Source organism: Tachyglossus aculeatus, chromosome 11 (genome assembly GCF_015852505.1).
Source record: "Tachyglossus aculeatus isolate mTacAcu1 chromosome 11, mTacAcu1.pri, whole genome shotgun sequence".
In the NCBI taxonomy this organism is placed as follows: Eukaryota; Metazoa; Chordata; class Mammalia; order Monotremata; family Tachyglossidae; genus Tachyglossus; species Tachyglossus aculeatus.
In genome coordinates this window covers 24,321,007-24,338,394 of record NC_052076.1, presented here as the reverse complement: position 1 = coordinate 24,338,394, position 17,388 = coordinate 24,321,007, and the positions used below count along the sequence as shown (strand labels likewise).

The 17,388-nt window shown below is 47.3% G+C and overlaps 1 protein-coding gene across 1 annotated transcript in view; it reads right to left on the bottom strand.

The window, feature by feature from the left end:
- The window catches only part of MAP3K14 (mitogen-activated protein kinase kinase kinase 14), a 60,455-nt gene extending 52,410 nt beyond the window's left edge, over window positions 1-8,045 (bottom strand). The window contains exon 1 of the mRNA XM_038753770.1: window positions 7,970-8,045. The gene's annotated coding sequence lies outside the window, so the exon portion shown is untranslated. The remainder of the gene's footprint in view (window positions 1-7,969) is intronic.
- Window positions 8,046-17,388: the final 9,343 nt, after the last annotated feature.

The following is a 17,388-nucleotide window of genomic DNA, read 5'->3' as shown; positions in this document are numbered from 1 at the left end:
GAAGGGGGTAAGATGGGGGGGGATGGAGAGGGGGACGAGGGGGAGAGGAAGGAAGGGGCTCAGAAGCAGAATAATAATAACGATAATGATGGCATTTGTTAAGCGCTTACTAGGCGCCGGGCACAGTTCTAAGTGCTGGGGGAGATACAAGGTGATCAGGTTGTCCCACATAGGGCTCACGGCCTTCATCCCCATTTTACAGATGAGGGAACTGAGGCCCAGAGAAGTCAAGTGACTTAATAATAATAATGTTGGTACTTGTTAAGTGCTTACTATGTGCAAAGCACTGTTCTAAGCGCTGGGGGGAACACAAGGAGATGAGGTTGTCCCATGTGGGGCTCGCAGTCTTAATCCCCATTTTACAGATGAGGGAACTGAGGCACGGAGAAGGTCACACAGCAGACATGTGGGGGAGGTGGGATTCGAACCCATGACCTCTGCCTCCCAAGCCCGCGCTCTTTCCACTGAGCCACGCTGCTTCCCAGAGCCATGCAGCTGGTCAGTGGTGGAGCCGGGATTAGAACCCACGACTTCTGACTATGCCACGCTGCCTCTCTGCCATGCCGTCGCTGCATGGCCTAGCGGACGGCACACAGGCCCGGCAGTCAGAAGGACCTGGGTTCTAATCCCGGCCCCGTTACCTGTCTGCCGGGGCAACTTGGGCAAGTCGCTTAACTTCTCTTCTTGTGGGCCCAGACTGTGTCTGTTTATTGTTAAATTGAATCAATCAATCAATCGTATTTATTGAGCGCTTACTATGTGCAGAGCACTGTACTAAGCGCTTGGGAAGTACAAATTGGCAACATATAGAGACAGTCCCTACCCAACAGTGGGCTCACAGTCTTAATCTCAATCACAGTCTAGAGAAGCAGCGTGGCTCAGTGGAAAGAACATGGGCTTTGGAGTCAGAGGTCATGGGTTCAAATCCTAGCTCCGCCAACTGTCAGCTGGGTGACTTTGGGCAAGTCACTTCACTTCTCTGTGCCTCAGTTCCTTCACCTGTAAAATGGGGATTAAGACTGTGCGACCCCCATGGTACAACCTGATCACCTTGTAACCTCCCCAACGCTTAGAACAGTGCTTTGCACATAGAAAGTGCTTAACAAATACCATCATCATTATTATTATTATTAATCCCCATTTTACCGTTGAGGTAACTGAGGCCCAGAGAAGTGAAGTGACTTGCCCAAAGTCACACAGCTGGCAATTGGTGGAATCAGGATTTGAACCCAAGACCTCTGACTCCAAAGCCCGGGCTCTTTCCACTAAGCCACGCAGCTTTTCAAAAAATGACGTGGCTCAGTGGAAAGAGCCCGGGCGTTGGAGTCGGAGGTCCTGGGTTCAAATCCCGGCTCCGCCAATTGTCAGCTGTGTGACTTTGGGCAAGTCACTTCGCTTCTCCCCCTTTAAGACTGCGAGCCCGCTGTTGGGTAGGGACTGTCTCTATATGTTGCCAACTTGGACTTCCCAAGTGCTTAGTCCAGTGCTCTGCACACAGTAAGCGCTCAATAAATACGATTGATTGATTCTCTGGGCCTCAGTTCCCTCATCTGGAAAATGGGGATGAAGACTGTGAGCCCCCTGTGGGACAACCTGATCACCTTGTAACCTCCCCAGCGCTTAGAATAGTGCTTTGCACATAGTAAGCGCTTAATAAATGCTATTATTATTATTATTATTATTAAATGACAGATGTAATTGTAACTGTAGAGACCCTGGGGACCCGGGGGTGAGAGCCAGGGGCTACCAGGGGCCTGGTTCATCTCTGCCGGCCTGCTGGTGACTGAAGGAGCCTCCTCCGGCCGGCCGCGGCGACCGGGGCCCTGTACTGGCCACCACCGTCCCAATCCAACGGGCCGCGGAGAGGGGAGAGAGGCGTCCTCCCCGCCTGATATCTGCGGGTCTTGTGACCTACACGAAAGGGAACTGAGCCAATCTCAACTGGGATGATTTAGAAAAGATTGGTTTGAGGGGGATTTCACACACGCACAAACGGCCCTTTACTTGTACTTCCCAAGCACTTAGTACAGTGCTCTGCACCCAGTAAGTGCTCAATAAATACGATTGATGATGCTGATGATGATTTACTACTGTCAACAGTGCTGGAAAAAAAGACAAAACCTTAGGCTCTGGATTTTGTGGGGCGGGGGTGGGAGTTGGAGGAGGCCCAGCCCTCTAATAATAATAATAATGGCATTTATCATCATCAATCGTATTTATTGAGCGCTTACTATGTGCAGAGCACTGGACTAAGTGCTTGGGAAGTCCAAATTGGCAACATATAGAGACAGTCCCTACCCAACAGTGGGCTCACAGTCTAAAAGGGGGAGACAGAGAACAAAACCAAACATACTAACAAAATAAAATAAATAGAATAGATATGTACAAGTAAAATAAATAAATAAATAAATAGAGCAATAAATTTATTAAGCACCTACTATGTGCAAAGAACTGTTCCAAGCGGTGGGGAGGTTACAAGGTGAACAGGTTGTCCCATGCGGGGCTCACAGTCTTAATCCCCGTTTTACAGATGAGGGAACTGAGGCTCAGAGAAGTTAAATCATCATCATCATCAATCGTACTTATTGAGCGCTTACTGTGTGCACAGCACTGTACTAAGTGCTTGGGAAGTACAAGTTGGTGCTTGGGAAGTACAAGTTGGATGACTTGACCAAAGTCACCCAGCTGACAAGCGGCTGAGCAGGGATTAGAACCCATAATAATAATGATAATGATGGCATTTATTAAGCGCTTACTATGTGCAAAGCACTGTTCCAAGCGCTGGGGAGGTTACAAGGTGAACAGGTTGTCCCATGTGGGGCTCACAGTCTTAATCCCCATTTTACAGACGAGGGAACTGAGGCTCAGAGAAGTTAAATGACTTGCCCAAAGTCACCCAGCTGACAAGCGGCTGAGCAGGGATTAGAACCCATAATAATAATAATAATAATGGCATTTATTAAGCGCCTACTATGTGCAAAGCACTGTTCCAAGCGCTGGGGAGGTTACAAGGTGAACAGGTTGTCCCACGGGGGGCTCACAGTCTTAATCCCCATTTTACAGATGAGGGAACTGAGGCTCAGAGAAGTTAAATGACTTGCCCAAAGTCACACAGCTGACAAGTGGTGGAGCCGGGATTTGAACCCATGACCTCTGACTCCCAAGCCCGGGCTCTTTCCACTGAGCCGCCTGTGTGCCCGGACCCTCCTGGCATCCTGGAGGCTCGTGGGGTCCTGCCTATGGGTTAGGCAACTGAACAGGGCGGAGCAGGATGGAGGGGAAGGGGGCTGGCTAATGATTCTTCTAGCCTGTGAGCCCACCGTTGGGTAGGGACCGTCTCTTTATGTTGCCAACTTGTACTTCCCAAGCGCTTAGTACAGTGCCCTGCACACAGTAAGCGCTCAATAAACACGATTGATTGACTGATTGATTCTTAGAAGCAGCGTGGCTCATGGGAAAGAGCCCGGGCTTTGGAGTCAGAGGTCATCATCATCATCATCAATCGTATTTATTGAGCGCTTACTGTGTGCAGAGCACTGTACTAAGCGCTTGGGAAGTACAAGTTGGCAACATATAGAGACAGTCCCTACCCAACAGTGGACTCACAGTCTAAAGAGAGTACATCTCTTTAGTACACAGTCTATCATACCCTCCTAAAATGGGTTCAAATCCCGGCTCCGCCAACCGTCAGCTGTGTGACTTTGGGCAAGTCACTTCACTTCTCTGGGCCTCAGTTCCCTCATCTGGAAAATGGGGATGAAGACTGTGAGCCCCCCGTGGGACAACCTGATCGCCTTGTAATCTCCCCAGCGCTTAGAACAGTGCTTTGCACGCAGTAAGCGCTTAATAAATGCTATCATTATTATTATTAGAATACTCTGGAGAGGCAGAGGTGACGCTCGGGCCCAGCAGACTCCCCCCTCTTCCCCCTCTAATAGGGAAACTGAGGCCGAGGGGGTTTAGGGAGCCAGCCGGGAGGCCCAGCTGGGCACCAAAACCAGGGCTCCTGGGCAAAGGCTGGGCTACCCTGCTGACTGGGGTAGGGTCTCTGTGCCTGCCCCTGGGCTGGAGTGAGCGGCGTTCCTCCCAGGACAAGCCAGGACCCCCCCACCAGCCCAGGGGACACGAGCCAGCCCCCCAAAGGGAGGAAAATCCCGAAGGAGACAAGCCCACCCTCTGGGGAACACCATCCATCTCCCCCCTAATAATAATAATAATAATAATAATGACATTTATTAAGCGCTTACTATGTGCAAAGCACTGTTCTAAGCGCTGGGGAAGTTACAAGGTGATTAAGTTGTCCCACAGGGGGCTCACAGTCTTAATCCCCCCATTTTCCAGAGGAGGTAACTGAGGCCCAGAGAAGTGAAGAGACTTGCCCAAAGTCACACAGCTGACAATTGGCGGTGCGGGATTTGAACCCATGACCTCTGACTCCAAAGCCCGGGCTCTTTCCACTGAGCCATGCTGCTTCTCCACTAATTGGGGAACACAATCCAGTAAACTCTTGGCAGAGCTGGGACACAAGCCTACACCCCAGGGGAAGGGAATCCAGACCAATAATAATAATGATGGCATTTATTAAGCGCTTACTACGTGCAAAGCACTGTTCTCAGCGCTGGGGAGGTTACAAGGTGATCGGGTTGTCCCACGGGGGGCTCACAGTCTTCATCCCCATTTTCCAGATGAGGGAACTGAGGCTCAGAGAAGTGAAGTGACTTGCCCAAAGTCACCCAGCTGACAATTGGCGGAGCCGGGATTTGAACCCATGACCTCTGACTCCAAAGCCCAGGCTCTTTCCACTGAGCCACGCTGAGCCCCAATCAATCAATCATATTTATTGAGCGGTTACTGTGTGCAGAGCACTGTACTAAGCGCTTGGGAAGTACAAGTTGGCAACATATAGGGACAGTCCCTACCCAACGGTGGGCTCACAGTCTAAAAATGAAGGACAGGGACTGTCACCTGATTTACTCGTATTTACCCCAGCACGTAGTACAAAGCAGCAGCGTGGGAGCCCTTGGGCAAGTCACTTAACTTCTCTGTGCCTCAGTTCCCTCCGGTTTAAAATTAATTCATTCAATCGTATTTATTGAGTGCTTACTGTGTGCAGAGAGCTGTACTAAGCGCTTGGGAAGTACAAGTCGGCAACAGATAGAGACGGTCCCTACCCGACAACGGGCTCACAGTCTAGAAGGGAGAGACAGACAAAGCATGGGGACGGGTGTCAAGTCATCAGAATAAATAGAGGTAAAGCTAGATGCACATCATTAACATCATTAACAAAATAAATTGAATAGTAAATATGTACAAGTAAAATAAATAGAGTAATAAATCTGTACAAACATCTATACAGGTGCTGTGGGGAGGGGAAGGAGGTAGGGCAGGGGGGATGGAGAGGAGGAGAGGAAATAGGGGGCTCAGTGTGGGAAGGCCAACTTGTTGGCAACTTGTACTTCCCAAGCGCTTAGTCCAGTGCTCTGCACACAGTAAGCGCTCAATAAATACAATTGAATGAATGAATGAAGGCCTCCTGGAGGAGGTGGGCTCTCCGTAGGGCTTTGAAGGGAGGAAGAGAGCTAGCTTGGCAGATGGGCGGAGGGAAAATGGAGACTGTGAGCGCTATGTGCGACCTGGACTGGGTCCAACCTGATTATCTTGCATCTACTCCAGCGCTTGGAACAGTGCTTGACACATAGTAAGTGCTTCACAAATACCCTAATAAAACATGGTAAGCGCTTAACAAGTACCATTAAAAAACAAACCCAACTCGGGGGACACAAGTCAGTACCCCCGGGGGACACTTGTACATATCTCTCTTCCTCCCTTCAAGGCCCTGCTGAGAGCTCACCTCCTCCAGGAGGCCTTCCCAGACTGAGCCCCTTCCTTCCTCTCCCCCTCGTCCCCCTCTCCATCCCCCCCATCTTACCTCCTTCCCTTCCCCACAGCACCTGTATATATGTATATATGTTTGTACATATTTTTTACTCTATTTATTTTATTTGTACATATCTATTCTATTTATTTTATTTTGTTAGTATGTTTGGTTTTGGTCTCTGTCTCCCCCTTTTAGACTGTGAGCCCACTGTTGGGTAGGGACTGTCTCTATATGTTGCCAATTTGTACTTCCCAAGCGCTTAGTCCAGTGCTCTGCACATAGTAAGCGCTCAATAAATACAATTGATGATGATGATGATGATCTGTTCTATTTATTTCATTTTGTTGATATGTTTGGCTTTGCTCTGCACACAGTGAGCGCTCAATAAATACGATTGATGATGATGATGATGATGATCTTCCTGCCAATTTACCACTGAATCAGTAGTTCCTACTGGTGCACTCTCCATGAGACAGACACCCCAAGGACCTTTATTTGTACATATCTATTCTGTTTATTTCATTTTGTTAATATATTTTGTTTGCTTCTCTGTCTCCCCCATCTAGACTGTATGCCCACTGTTGGGTAGGGACCGTCTCTGTGTGTTGCCGACTTGTACTTCCCAAGCGCTTAGTCCAGTGCTCTGCACACAGTAAGCGCTCAATAAATACGATTGATTGATTCTCTGTCTCCCCCTTCTAGACTGTGAGCCCACTGTTGGGTAGGGACCGTCTCTAGATGTTGCCAACTTGTACTTCCCAAGCGCTTAGTCCAGTGCTCTGCACACCGTAAGCGCTCAATAAATAAGATTGATTGATTGATTGATTGATTCTCTGTCTCCCCTTTCTAGACTGTGAGCCCACTGTCGGGTAGGGACCGTCTCTAGATGTTGCCAACTTGTACTTCCCAAGCGCTTAGTCCAGTGCTCTGCACACAGTAAGCGCTCAATAAATACGATTGATTGATTCACTGATTGATTGATTGACAGAAGCTGGTCCAACTGGGGGTGAACGCCAGAGAACCAGCAGCCGAGCGGGGCTGTGTCCATCACATCCTCCTGGCTTTCTGGGCTACCAGCCAGTGGCAACGGCCCTTATCGCCAGAGTTTTTAGTCCTCATTTAGGGGCCACTCGCAGAAGGAGAAGTGGAGGCCGCCAAGTACATACGATCCGCTCATGAGTCAGCCAGCAGCCTGGCAGATAGACAAGGGGAGAAAACAATGTACCCATTCACCTGTATATATGTATATATGCTTGTACATATTTTTTACTCTATTTATTTATTTTATTTGTACCTATCTATTCTATTTATTTTATTTTGTTAGTATGTTTGGTTTTGTTCTCTGTCTCCCCCTTTTAGACTGTGAGCCCACTGTCGGGTAGGGACTGTCTCTATGTGTTGCCAATTTGTACTTCCCAAGCGCTTAGTACAGTGCTCTGCACATAGTAAGCGCTCAATAAATACGATTGACGATGATTCAGAGTTAACTCCGGGCATCCCCCGGGCCTGGAATGCATCCCCCGGGCCTGGAATGCATCCCCCAGGCCTGGAATGCCCTCCCTCTGCCCCTCCGCCAAGCTAGCTCTCTTCCTCCCTTCAAGGCCCTGCTGAGAGCTCACCTCCTCCAGGAGGCCTTCCCAGACTAAGCCCCTTCCTTCCTGTCCCCCTCGTCCCCCTCTCCTTCCCATCTTACCTCCTTCCCTTCCCCACAGCACCTGTATATATGTATATATGGTTGTACATATTTATTACTCTGTTTATTTATTTATTTTACTTGTACATTTCTATCCTATTTATTTTATTTTGTTGGTATGTTTGGTTCTGTTCTCTGTCTCCTCCTTTTAGACTGTGAGCCCACTGTTGGGTAGGGACTGTCTCTATGTGTTGCCAATTTGTACTTCCCAAGCGCTTAGTGCAGTGCTCTGCACATAGTAAGCGCTCAATAAATACGATTGATTGATTGATTGATTGATAGTAAGCGCTCAATAAATACGATTGACGATGATTCAGAGTTAACTCCACAAACAGCAGCTGCGGGGCCCAGGAGGAGGGGTGGGGGGCCTGGGGTATGGTGGGCAACCCATCTCTCACCTCACTCGCCGTGGGCAGGGAACGTGTCCGCTGATCCTGTCGTCCCGTCCTCTCCCGCGCGCTCAGTACAGGGCTCTGCGCACAGCAAGCGGTGTACTCAGGAGGCCATGGGTTCGAATCCCGGCTCCGCCGTTTGTCTGCTGGGTGGCCTTGCTTCTCTGAGCCTCAGTTTCCTCATCTGTAAAATGGGGAGTGAAGCCTGTGAGCCTATTACTCTATTTATTTATTTATTTATTTATACATATCTATTCTATTTATTTTATTTTGTTAGTAGGTTTGGTTTTGTTCTCTGTCTCCCCCTTTTCAGACTGTGAGCCCACTGTTGGGTAGGGACCGTCTCTATATGTTGCCAATTTGTACTTCCCAAGCGCTTAGTACAGTGCTCTGCACACAGTAAGCGCTCAATAAATACGATTGATGATGTTGATGATGTGAGCCCTACGTGGGACAGGAAGCGCGCTCAACCTGACCGGCTTGTATCCGCCCCGGCCCTTAGTGCGGTGCGTGGCCTGTAGTAAGTGCTTTACAAGTAATAATAATAATAATGATGATGGCATTTGTTAAGCGCTTACTATGTGCAAAGCACTGTTCTAAGCGCTGGGGGGGGGCGGATGCAATGTGATCAAGCAGTGAGAAGCAGCGTGGCCCAGTGGAAAGAGCCCGGGCTTGGGAGTCAGAGGTCACGGGTTCAAATCCCCGCTCCTCCACTTGTCAGCTGTGTGACTTTGGGCAAGTCACTTCACTTCTTTGTGCCTCAGTTGCCTCATCTGTAAAAATGGGGATTAAGACTGTGAACCCCCCATGGGACAACCTGATCACTTTGTATCCTCCCCAGCGCTTCGAACAGTACTTGTGAGCCCCACGTGGGACAACCTGATCACTTTGTATCCCCCCAAGCGCTTAGAACAGTGCTCTGCACATAGTAAGCGCTTAACAAATGCCAAGATTATTATTATTATTATCAAGTTGTCCCACGTGGGGCGCACAGTCTTCATCCCCATTTTTTACAGATGAGGCGACTGAGGCTCGGGGAAGTGAAGTGACTTGCCCAAGGTCACACAGCAGACTTGTGGTGGAGCCGGGATTCGAACCCATGACCTCTGACTCCAAAGCCAGGGCTCTTTCCACTGAGCCACGCTGCTTCCCTGATACCATAATACCATAATAATAGTATTATTATTATAGTAACAATAATAATAATAATAATGGCATTTATTAAGCGCTTACTATGTGCAAAGCACTGTTCTAAGCGCTAGGGAGGGATACAATGTGATCAAGTTGTCCCACGTGGGGCGCACAGTCTTAATCCCCATTTTTGACAGATGAGGCAACTGAGGCTCGGGGAAGTTAAGTGACTTGCCCAAGGTCACACAGCAGACTTGTGGTGGAGCCGGGATTCGAACCCATGACCTCTGACTCCAAAGCCCGTGCTCTTTCCACTGAGCCACGCTGCTTCCCTGATACCATAATACCATAATAATAGTATTATTATTATAGTAATAATAATAATAATAATAATAATAATGGCATTTATTAAGCGCTTACTATGTGCAAAGCACTGTTCTAAGCGCTAGGGAGGTTACAAGGTGATAGTACCATAATAATAATTATTATCATATAGTACCATATAGTACCATAATAATAATTATTATTATTATAAATACGATAGATTGATGGACTGAATCAGCGGAGAGAGCGGCGAAGCGCTCCCCCGAGACTGTACGGTGCTCTGCACACAGTAAGCGCTCAATAAATACGATTGAATGAATGAACGAGGGGCCACATGACTGTGAGTATGGCCCACAGTGAATCAATCAATCGTATTTATTGAGCGCTTACTGTGTGCGGAGCACTGTACTAAGCGCCTGTACACTAGCAGTGAATGGGGATGGGGGGTGAGGGGTGGGAAAGGGGAGGCCCAAGTTTCCAGGGCCTGTCTTCCCTCAGCATCCACCACCTTCCCGTCTCTTCTCCGAGCTCCGGCCGATCCGGGACAGCTCCCGTCCACACGGCAAACCCAAGTGCGGCTCCTCGGGGGACGATTCCCCCATCAATCAGTGCTATTTAGTGAGATCCTACTGCGCTCAAAGTGCTGTACTAAGCGCCTGGAAGAGTACATTAAAACAGAGTTGGTAGACACTGGTAGAGAAGCAGCGTGGCTCAGTGGAAAGAGCCCGGGCTTTGGAGTCCGAGGTCATGGGTTCAAATCCCGGCTCCACCAAATGTCAGCTGTGTGACTTTGGGCAAGTCACTTCACTTCTCTGGGCCTCAGTTCCCTCATCTGTAAAATGGGGATTGTCTGTAAGCCCCCTGTGGGACAACCTGATCACCTTGTAACCTCCCCTGTGCTTAGAACAGTGCTTTGCACATAGTAAGCGCTTAACAAATGCCATCCTCATCATCATCACTATACCCGCACATAATGAGCTTATAGTCTAGAGGGGGAGAGAGACGTGACTACAAACCAATAAATATTTTAAAATAGACAATTTAAAGTCATTTACAGAAGTGCTGTGGGGTTGAGGGTGGGGGCGAATAGCAAATGCCCAGATATCACATATCCAAGCGCACGGATGACACAGAAGGGAGAGTGAGCTAGACTGAAAGCTCATTGTGGGCAGGGAAATGTGTCTGTTAATTGCTGTACAGTAGACTGTGAGCCCACTCTTTTAGACTGTGAGCCCACTGTTGGGTAGGGACTGTCTCTATATGTTGCCAATTTGTACTTCCCAAGCGCTTAGTACAGTGCTCTGCACATAGTAAGCGCTCAATAAATATGATTGATGATGATGATGATGGCATTTATTAAGTGCTTACTACATGCAAAGCACTGTTCTAAGCACTGGGGAGGTTACAAGGTGATCAGGTTGTCCCACGGGGGGCTCACAGTCAATCCCCATTTTACAGATGAGGCAACTGAGGCACAGAGAAGTTAGGTGACTTGCCCAAAGTCACACAGCTGACAATTGGAGAAGCAGCGTGGCTCAGTGGAAAGAGCATGGGCTTTGGAGTCAGAGGTCCCGGGTTCAAATCCCAGCTCTGCCAATTGTCAGCTGTGTGACAACGTCTCTGGGCCTCAGTTCCCTCATCTGTAAAACGGGGTTGAAGACTGTGAGCCCCCTGTGGGGCAGCCTGATCACCTTGTAACCTCCCCAAGCGCTTAAAACAGTGCTTTGCACATAGTAAGCGCTTAATAAATGCCATTATTATTATTATTAATTGGCAAAGTCAGCATTTGAACCCATGACCACTGACTCCAAAGCCCGTGCTCTTTCCACTGAGCCACGCTGTACAGTACTTTCCCAAGCACTTAGTACAGAGCTTGGCACACAGTCAGCGCTCAACAAACACGACTGAATGAGTGAATTAAACGCATGAAAAAGAGGGCTTAAATCGGGGAAGGCCTCCTGGAAGAGGCGTGCCTGCAATAAAGCTTTGAGGGTGGAGAGAGTGGTGGTCTGGGGGAAGGACGTGGGAAAGGGGTCGGCCGGTGAGATAGATAATAATAATAATGGCATTTATTAAGCGCTTACTATGTGCAAAGCACTGTTCTAAGCGCTGGATCGGGGCGCAGTGAGTAAGCGGGCGCTAGAGGAGGGGAGGACGCAGGCTGGGCCGGAGTAGATCGGCGTGGTGAGGTAAAAAGCGGGCAAGCTAATTGAGTGCTTGAATTAATTAATTAATTAATTAATTAATTAATTAATTAATTAATTAATTAAAATTAAAATTCAATTGATTAATAGCTCACAGTCTTTTAGACTCTGATCCCACTGTTGGGTAGGGACTGTCTCTATATGTTGCCAACTTGTGCTTCCCAAGCGTTTAGTACAGTGCTCTGCACAAAGTAAGCGCTCAATAAATACGATTGATGATGATGATGATGAGTGCTATAAACTTCTCAATCAGAGTTTGAAAAGCCCACCCCGGGGACCCTCCCCATTCCAAACACTGCAAGGCTAACAGACGGTGGGGAGGGGGAGTTCTGGTCCCTCTTATTCGTTCAATCCTACTTACTGAGCGTTTACTGTGCGCAGAGCACTGTACTAAGAGCTTGGGAGAGTACAATACCTTCCTTCCTCCCTTCAAAGCCCTACTGAGAGCTCACCTCCTCCAGGAGGCCTTCCCACACTGAGCCCCCTCCTTCCACTCCTCCTCCCCATCGCCCCCCCCCCAAGCCTTACCCCTTCCCCTCCCCTCAGCACTTGTAGATAGCCGTAATAATAATAATGATGGCATTTATTAAGCGCTTACTATGTGCAAAGCACCGTTCTAAGCGCTGGGGAGGTTACAAGGTGATCAGGTTGTCCCCGGGGGGGCTCACAGTCTTCATCCGCATTTTACAGATGAGGTCACTGAGGCACAGAGAAGTGAAGTGCCTTGCCCAAGTTACGCAGCTGACAATTGGCAGAGCCGGGATTTGAACCCATGACCTCTGACTCCAAAGCCCGGGCTCTATCCACTGAGCCACGCTGCTCCTCTCCTCTTCCCCATCCCCACCTCCCTACCTCCTTCCCCTCCCCACAGCACCTGTATAGATGTTTGTACAGATTTATTACTCTATTTATTTTACTTGTACATATTTACTATTCTATTTATTTTGTTAATGATGTGCTTTTAGCTTTAATTTTATTAGTTCTGACAACTTGACACCTGTCCACATGTTTTGTTTTGTTGTCTTTCTCCCCCTTCTAGACTGTGAGCCCGTTGCTGGGTAGGGACCGTCTCTATATGTTGCCAACTTGTACTTCCCAAGCGCTTAATACAGTGCTCTGCACACAGTAAATGCTCAATAAATACGATTGAATGAATCTAGTACAGTGCTCTGCATGCAGTAAGCGCTCAATGAATGCGATTGAATGCATATAGCTATAATTCTATTTATTCTGTTGGTATTGACACCTGTCTCCATGTTTTGTCTTCTTTCTCCCCCTTCTAGACTGCGAGCCCGTTGTTGGGTAGGGACCGCCTCTATATATTGCTGACTTGTACTTCCCAAGCGCTTAGTACAGTGCTCTGCACACAGTAAGCGCTCAATAAATACGATTGAATGAATGAATGAATGTGAGCCCGTTGTTGGGTAGGGACCGTCTCTGTTGCCGACTTGGACTTCCCAAGCGCTTAGTCCAGTGCTCTGCACACAGTAAGCGTTCAATAAATACGATTGAATGAATGAATCAATCAAATTTATTGATCACTTATCGGTACTGAGAGCTGGGGAGAGTGAGTACAATACAATGATAACCAGACACAATTCCCTGCCCACAATGAGCTTAAAGTCTAGAGGGGCAGACAGACATTAAAAGAAATAAATCAGTGACAGATATGGACATAAGTGCTGTGGGGCTGGGAGGGGGGATCAATCAATCGTATTTATTGAGCGCTTACTGTGTGCAGAGCACTGTACTAAGCGCTTAAAAATGTCCTTCGAAGGTCCCTGGGCGGGACCTCCGACACCCAATCGATCAGGACGGGGGATGACTGTGAGCCCACTGTTGGGTAGGGACTGTCTCTATATGTTGCCAATCTGTACTTCCCAAGCGCTTAGTACAGTGCTCTGCACACAGTAAGTGCTCAATAAATACGATTGATGATGATGATGATGATGAAGAAAGGGAGATAGTCAGGGTGATGCAGAAGGGAGTGGGAGAAGAGGAAAGGGGGTGCTTAGTCAGGGAAGGCCTTCTGGAGGAGATGGGCCTTCAATATGGCTTTGCCTCCCTCACCCCTCGGGATCTGAGTGCAAGCGCTTAGTACAGTGCTCTGCACACAGTAAGCGCTCAATAAATATGATTGACTGATTGATTGATCTGAGGGTGGTGGTCTTTAGAAGATGCCCCTGCCCCCAGCACCTGTATATGTTGCCAACTTGTACTTCTCAAGCGCTTATTAGAGTGCTCTGCACACAGTAAGCGCTCAATAAACACGATTGAATGAATGAATCAATCAATCAATCATCATCATCATCAATCGTATTTATTGAGCACTTACTGTGTGCAGAGCACTGTACTAAGCGCTTGAGAAGTACAAGTTGGCAACATCTAGAGACAGTCCCTACCCAACAGTGGGCTCGCAGTCTAAAAGGGGGAGACAGAGAACAAAACCAAACATATTAACAAAATAAAATAAATAGAATAGATATGTACAAGTAAAATGAATAAATAAATAAATAGAGTAATAAATATGTACAAACATATATCCATATATACAGGTGCTGTGGGGAAGAGAAGGAGGTAAGATGGGGGGGATGGAGAGGGGAATGAATGAATGAATGAAGGGGAGGAGAGTCATTATCTGTGTCATTACAGGAGGGAAGTGTTCGGGCTGGGTTGGAGGAGGAGAATAGCAAAGGGAGGAAGAAGGGAGGGAGGAATAATAATTACTATATTATATCATATATATTATAATATTATTATCATTATAATTATTATTATAAGGAGGGGGCAAGGGGATTGACTGCTTTAAAGCTGATGGTGAGGAGTTTCTGTTTGAGGCAGAGGCAGATGGGCAACCACTGGAAGGGGATTACAGGGTTCTCTGCATATAATAATAATAATGGCATTTATTAAGTGCTGACTATGTGCAAAGCACTGTCCTAAGCGCTGGGCAGGATACAAGTTGATCAGATTGTCCCACGAGGGGCTCACAGTCTTAATCCCCATTTTACAGATGAGGGAACTGAGAAGTTAAGTGACTTGCCCAGAGTCACACAGCTGACAAACGGCGGAGCAGGGATTTGAACCCATGACCTCTGACTCCCAAGCCCGGGCTCTTTCCACTGAGCCACGCTGCTTCTCTAAAGGGCAGGGACCTGTTGCACCCTTCCAACGGTTTAGTACATTACTTTGCACACATTAAGCACTCAATAAATACGAGTAGCTGTATATATGTATATATGTATATACCTGTATATATGTATATACCTGTATATATGTATATCACCTGTATATATGTATATATGTTTGTGCATATTTATTACTCTATTTATTTATTTATTTTACTTGTACATATCTATTCTATTTATTTTATTTTGTTAATATGTTTGGTTTTGTTCTCTGTCTCCCCCTTCTAGACTGTGAGCCCACTGTCGGGTAGGGACTGTCTCTAAATTTTGCCAACTTGTACTTCCCAAGCGCTTAGTCCAGTGCTCTGCACACAGTAAGCGCTCAATAAATACGATTGATTGATTGATTCTCTAAAGGGCAGGGACCTGTTGCGCCCTTCCAACGGTTTAGTACATTACTTTGCACACATTAAGCGCTCAATAAATACGAGTAGCTGATTGACAGATGATGCCCCAGGCAATTGATGATGACCATTCAGTCAACTGATCAATGGTATTTACCGACTGCAGAGAGCATCATCATCATCAATCGTATTTATTGAGCGCTTACTATGTGCAGAGCACTGTACTAAGCGCTTGGGAAGTGCAAATTGGCAACACATAGAGACGGTCCCTACCCAACAGTGGGCTCACAGTCTAAAAGGGGGAGACAGAGAACAAAACCAAACATACCAACAAAATAAAATAGAATAGATACGCACAAGTAAAATAAATAGAGTAATAAATATGTACAAACATATATACATATACACAGGTGCTGTGGGGAAGGGAAGGAGGTAAGAGCACTGTACTAAGCGCTTGGAAGAGTGCAATATAATAGAGTTGGAGACCCATTCCCTGCACACAATGAGCATTCGGTCTAGACGGGGAGATAGACATCAATAGAAATCCTCCCCTCCCCATCACCCTCACTCCCTCCCTCTGCCCACAGCACTTGTGTATATTTATACATATTTATTACTTTATTTTATTAATGATGTGTTCATATCTATAATTCTATTTATTTTGACGGTATCGACACCTGTCTACTTGTTTTGTTTTGCTGTGTCTCCCCCTTCTAACAATAATAATGATGGCATTTGTTAAGCGCTTACTATGTGCAGAGCACTGTTCTAAGCGCTGGGGGGGGGGATACAAGGTGATCCAGTTGCCCCACGTGGGGCTCACAATCAATCCCCACTTTACAGATGAAGGAACTGAGGCTCAGAGAAGTTAAGTGACTTGCCCAAGGTCACACAGCCGTCACGTGGTGGAGTCGGGATTCGAACCCATGACCTCTGACTCCAAAGCCCGGGCTCTTTCCACTGAGCCACGCTGCTTCTAGACTGTGAACCGGTTGTTGGATAGGGACTATCTCTATATGCTGCCGAGTTGTACTTTCCAAGTGCTTAATCATCATCATCAATCGTATTTATTGAGTGCTTACTACGTGCAGAGCACTGTACTAAGCGCTTGGCACTGTACTAAGCGCTTGGCACTGTACTAAGTGCTTGCTTAATACAGTGCTCTGCACACAGTAAGCACTCAATAAATACGATTGAATGAATAAATGTGAACCCGTTGTCGGATAGGAACGGTCTCTATATGTTGCCTAATTGTACTTTCCAAGCGCTTAGTACAGTGCTCTGCACACAGTAAGCGCTCAATAAATATGACAATGAACGACTGGATGAATGAATGGACATAAGTGCCGTGGGGCTGATAATTCCAACCCAACCCGCCTTTTGCTATTTCTTCCTTTTTCGGCTCATTTTTTATATTACACTCCCCAACTTGGGCTTCCACTGTGTGATGTTAAAACGGAAAAATAAAAATACGGCACCGGCCCATGGAGGCTATGGGGCCACACCCCGAGGTGACCCACTGCAGTGGGACAGGCTGAGAAGAGCCATCGATCAGTGCTATTTATTGGGCGCTTCCCACTAGTCCATCATATGCCATGAGAAGAGCGCTGTACTAAGCACTTGGGAGAGTACAATATAACAGACACACTGGTAGGGACTGTCTCTATATGTTGTCAACTTGTACTTCCCAAGCGCTTAGTACAGTGCTCTGCACACAGTAAGCGCTCAATAAATACGATTGATATATTCCCTGCCTACAACGAGCTTACAGTCAAGAGGACTGCACTAAGCAGCGGGGCTCGGTGGAAAGAGCCTGGGCTTTGGAGTCAGAGGTCATGGGTTTGAATCCCCGCTCTGCCACTTGTCAGCTGGGCGACCTGGGGCAAGCCACTTCACTTCTCTGTGACTCAGTGACCTCATCTGGAAAATGGGGACTAATAATAATAATAATGTTGGTATTTGTTAAGCGCTTACTATGTGCCAAGCACTGTTCTAAGCACTGGGGTAGATATAAGCTATCCAGGTTGTCCCGCGTAGGGTTCACAGTCTTCATCCCCATTTTACAGATGAGGTAACTGAGGCGCAGAGAAGTTAAGTGACTCGCTGTAAAATGGGGACTAATAATAATAATAATGTTGGTACTTGTTAAGCGCTTACTATGTGCCAAGCACTGTTCTAAGCACTGGGGTAGATATAAGCTATTCAGGTTGTCCCGCGTAGGGCTCACAGTCTTC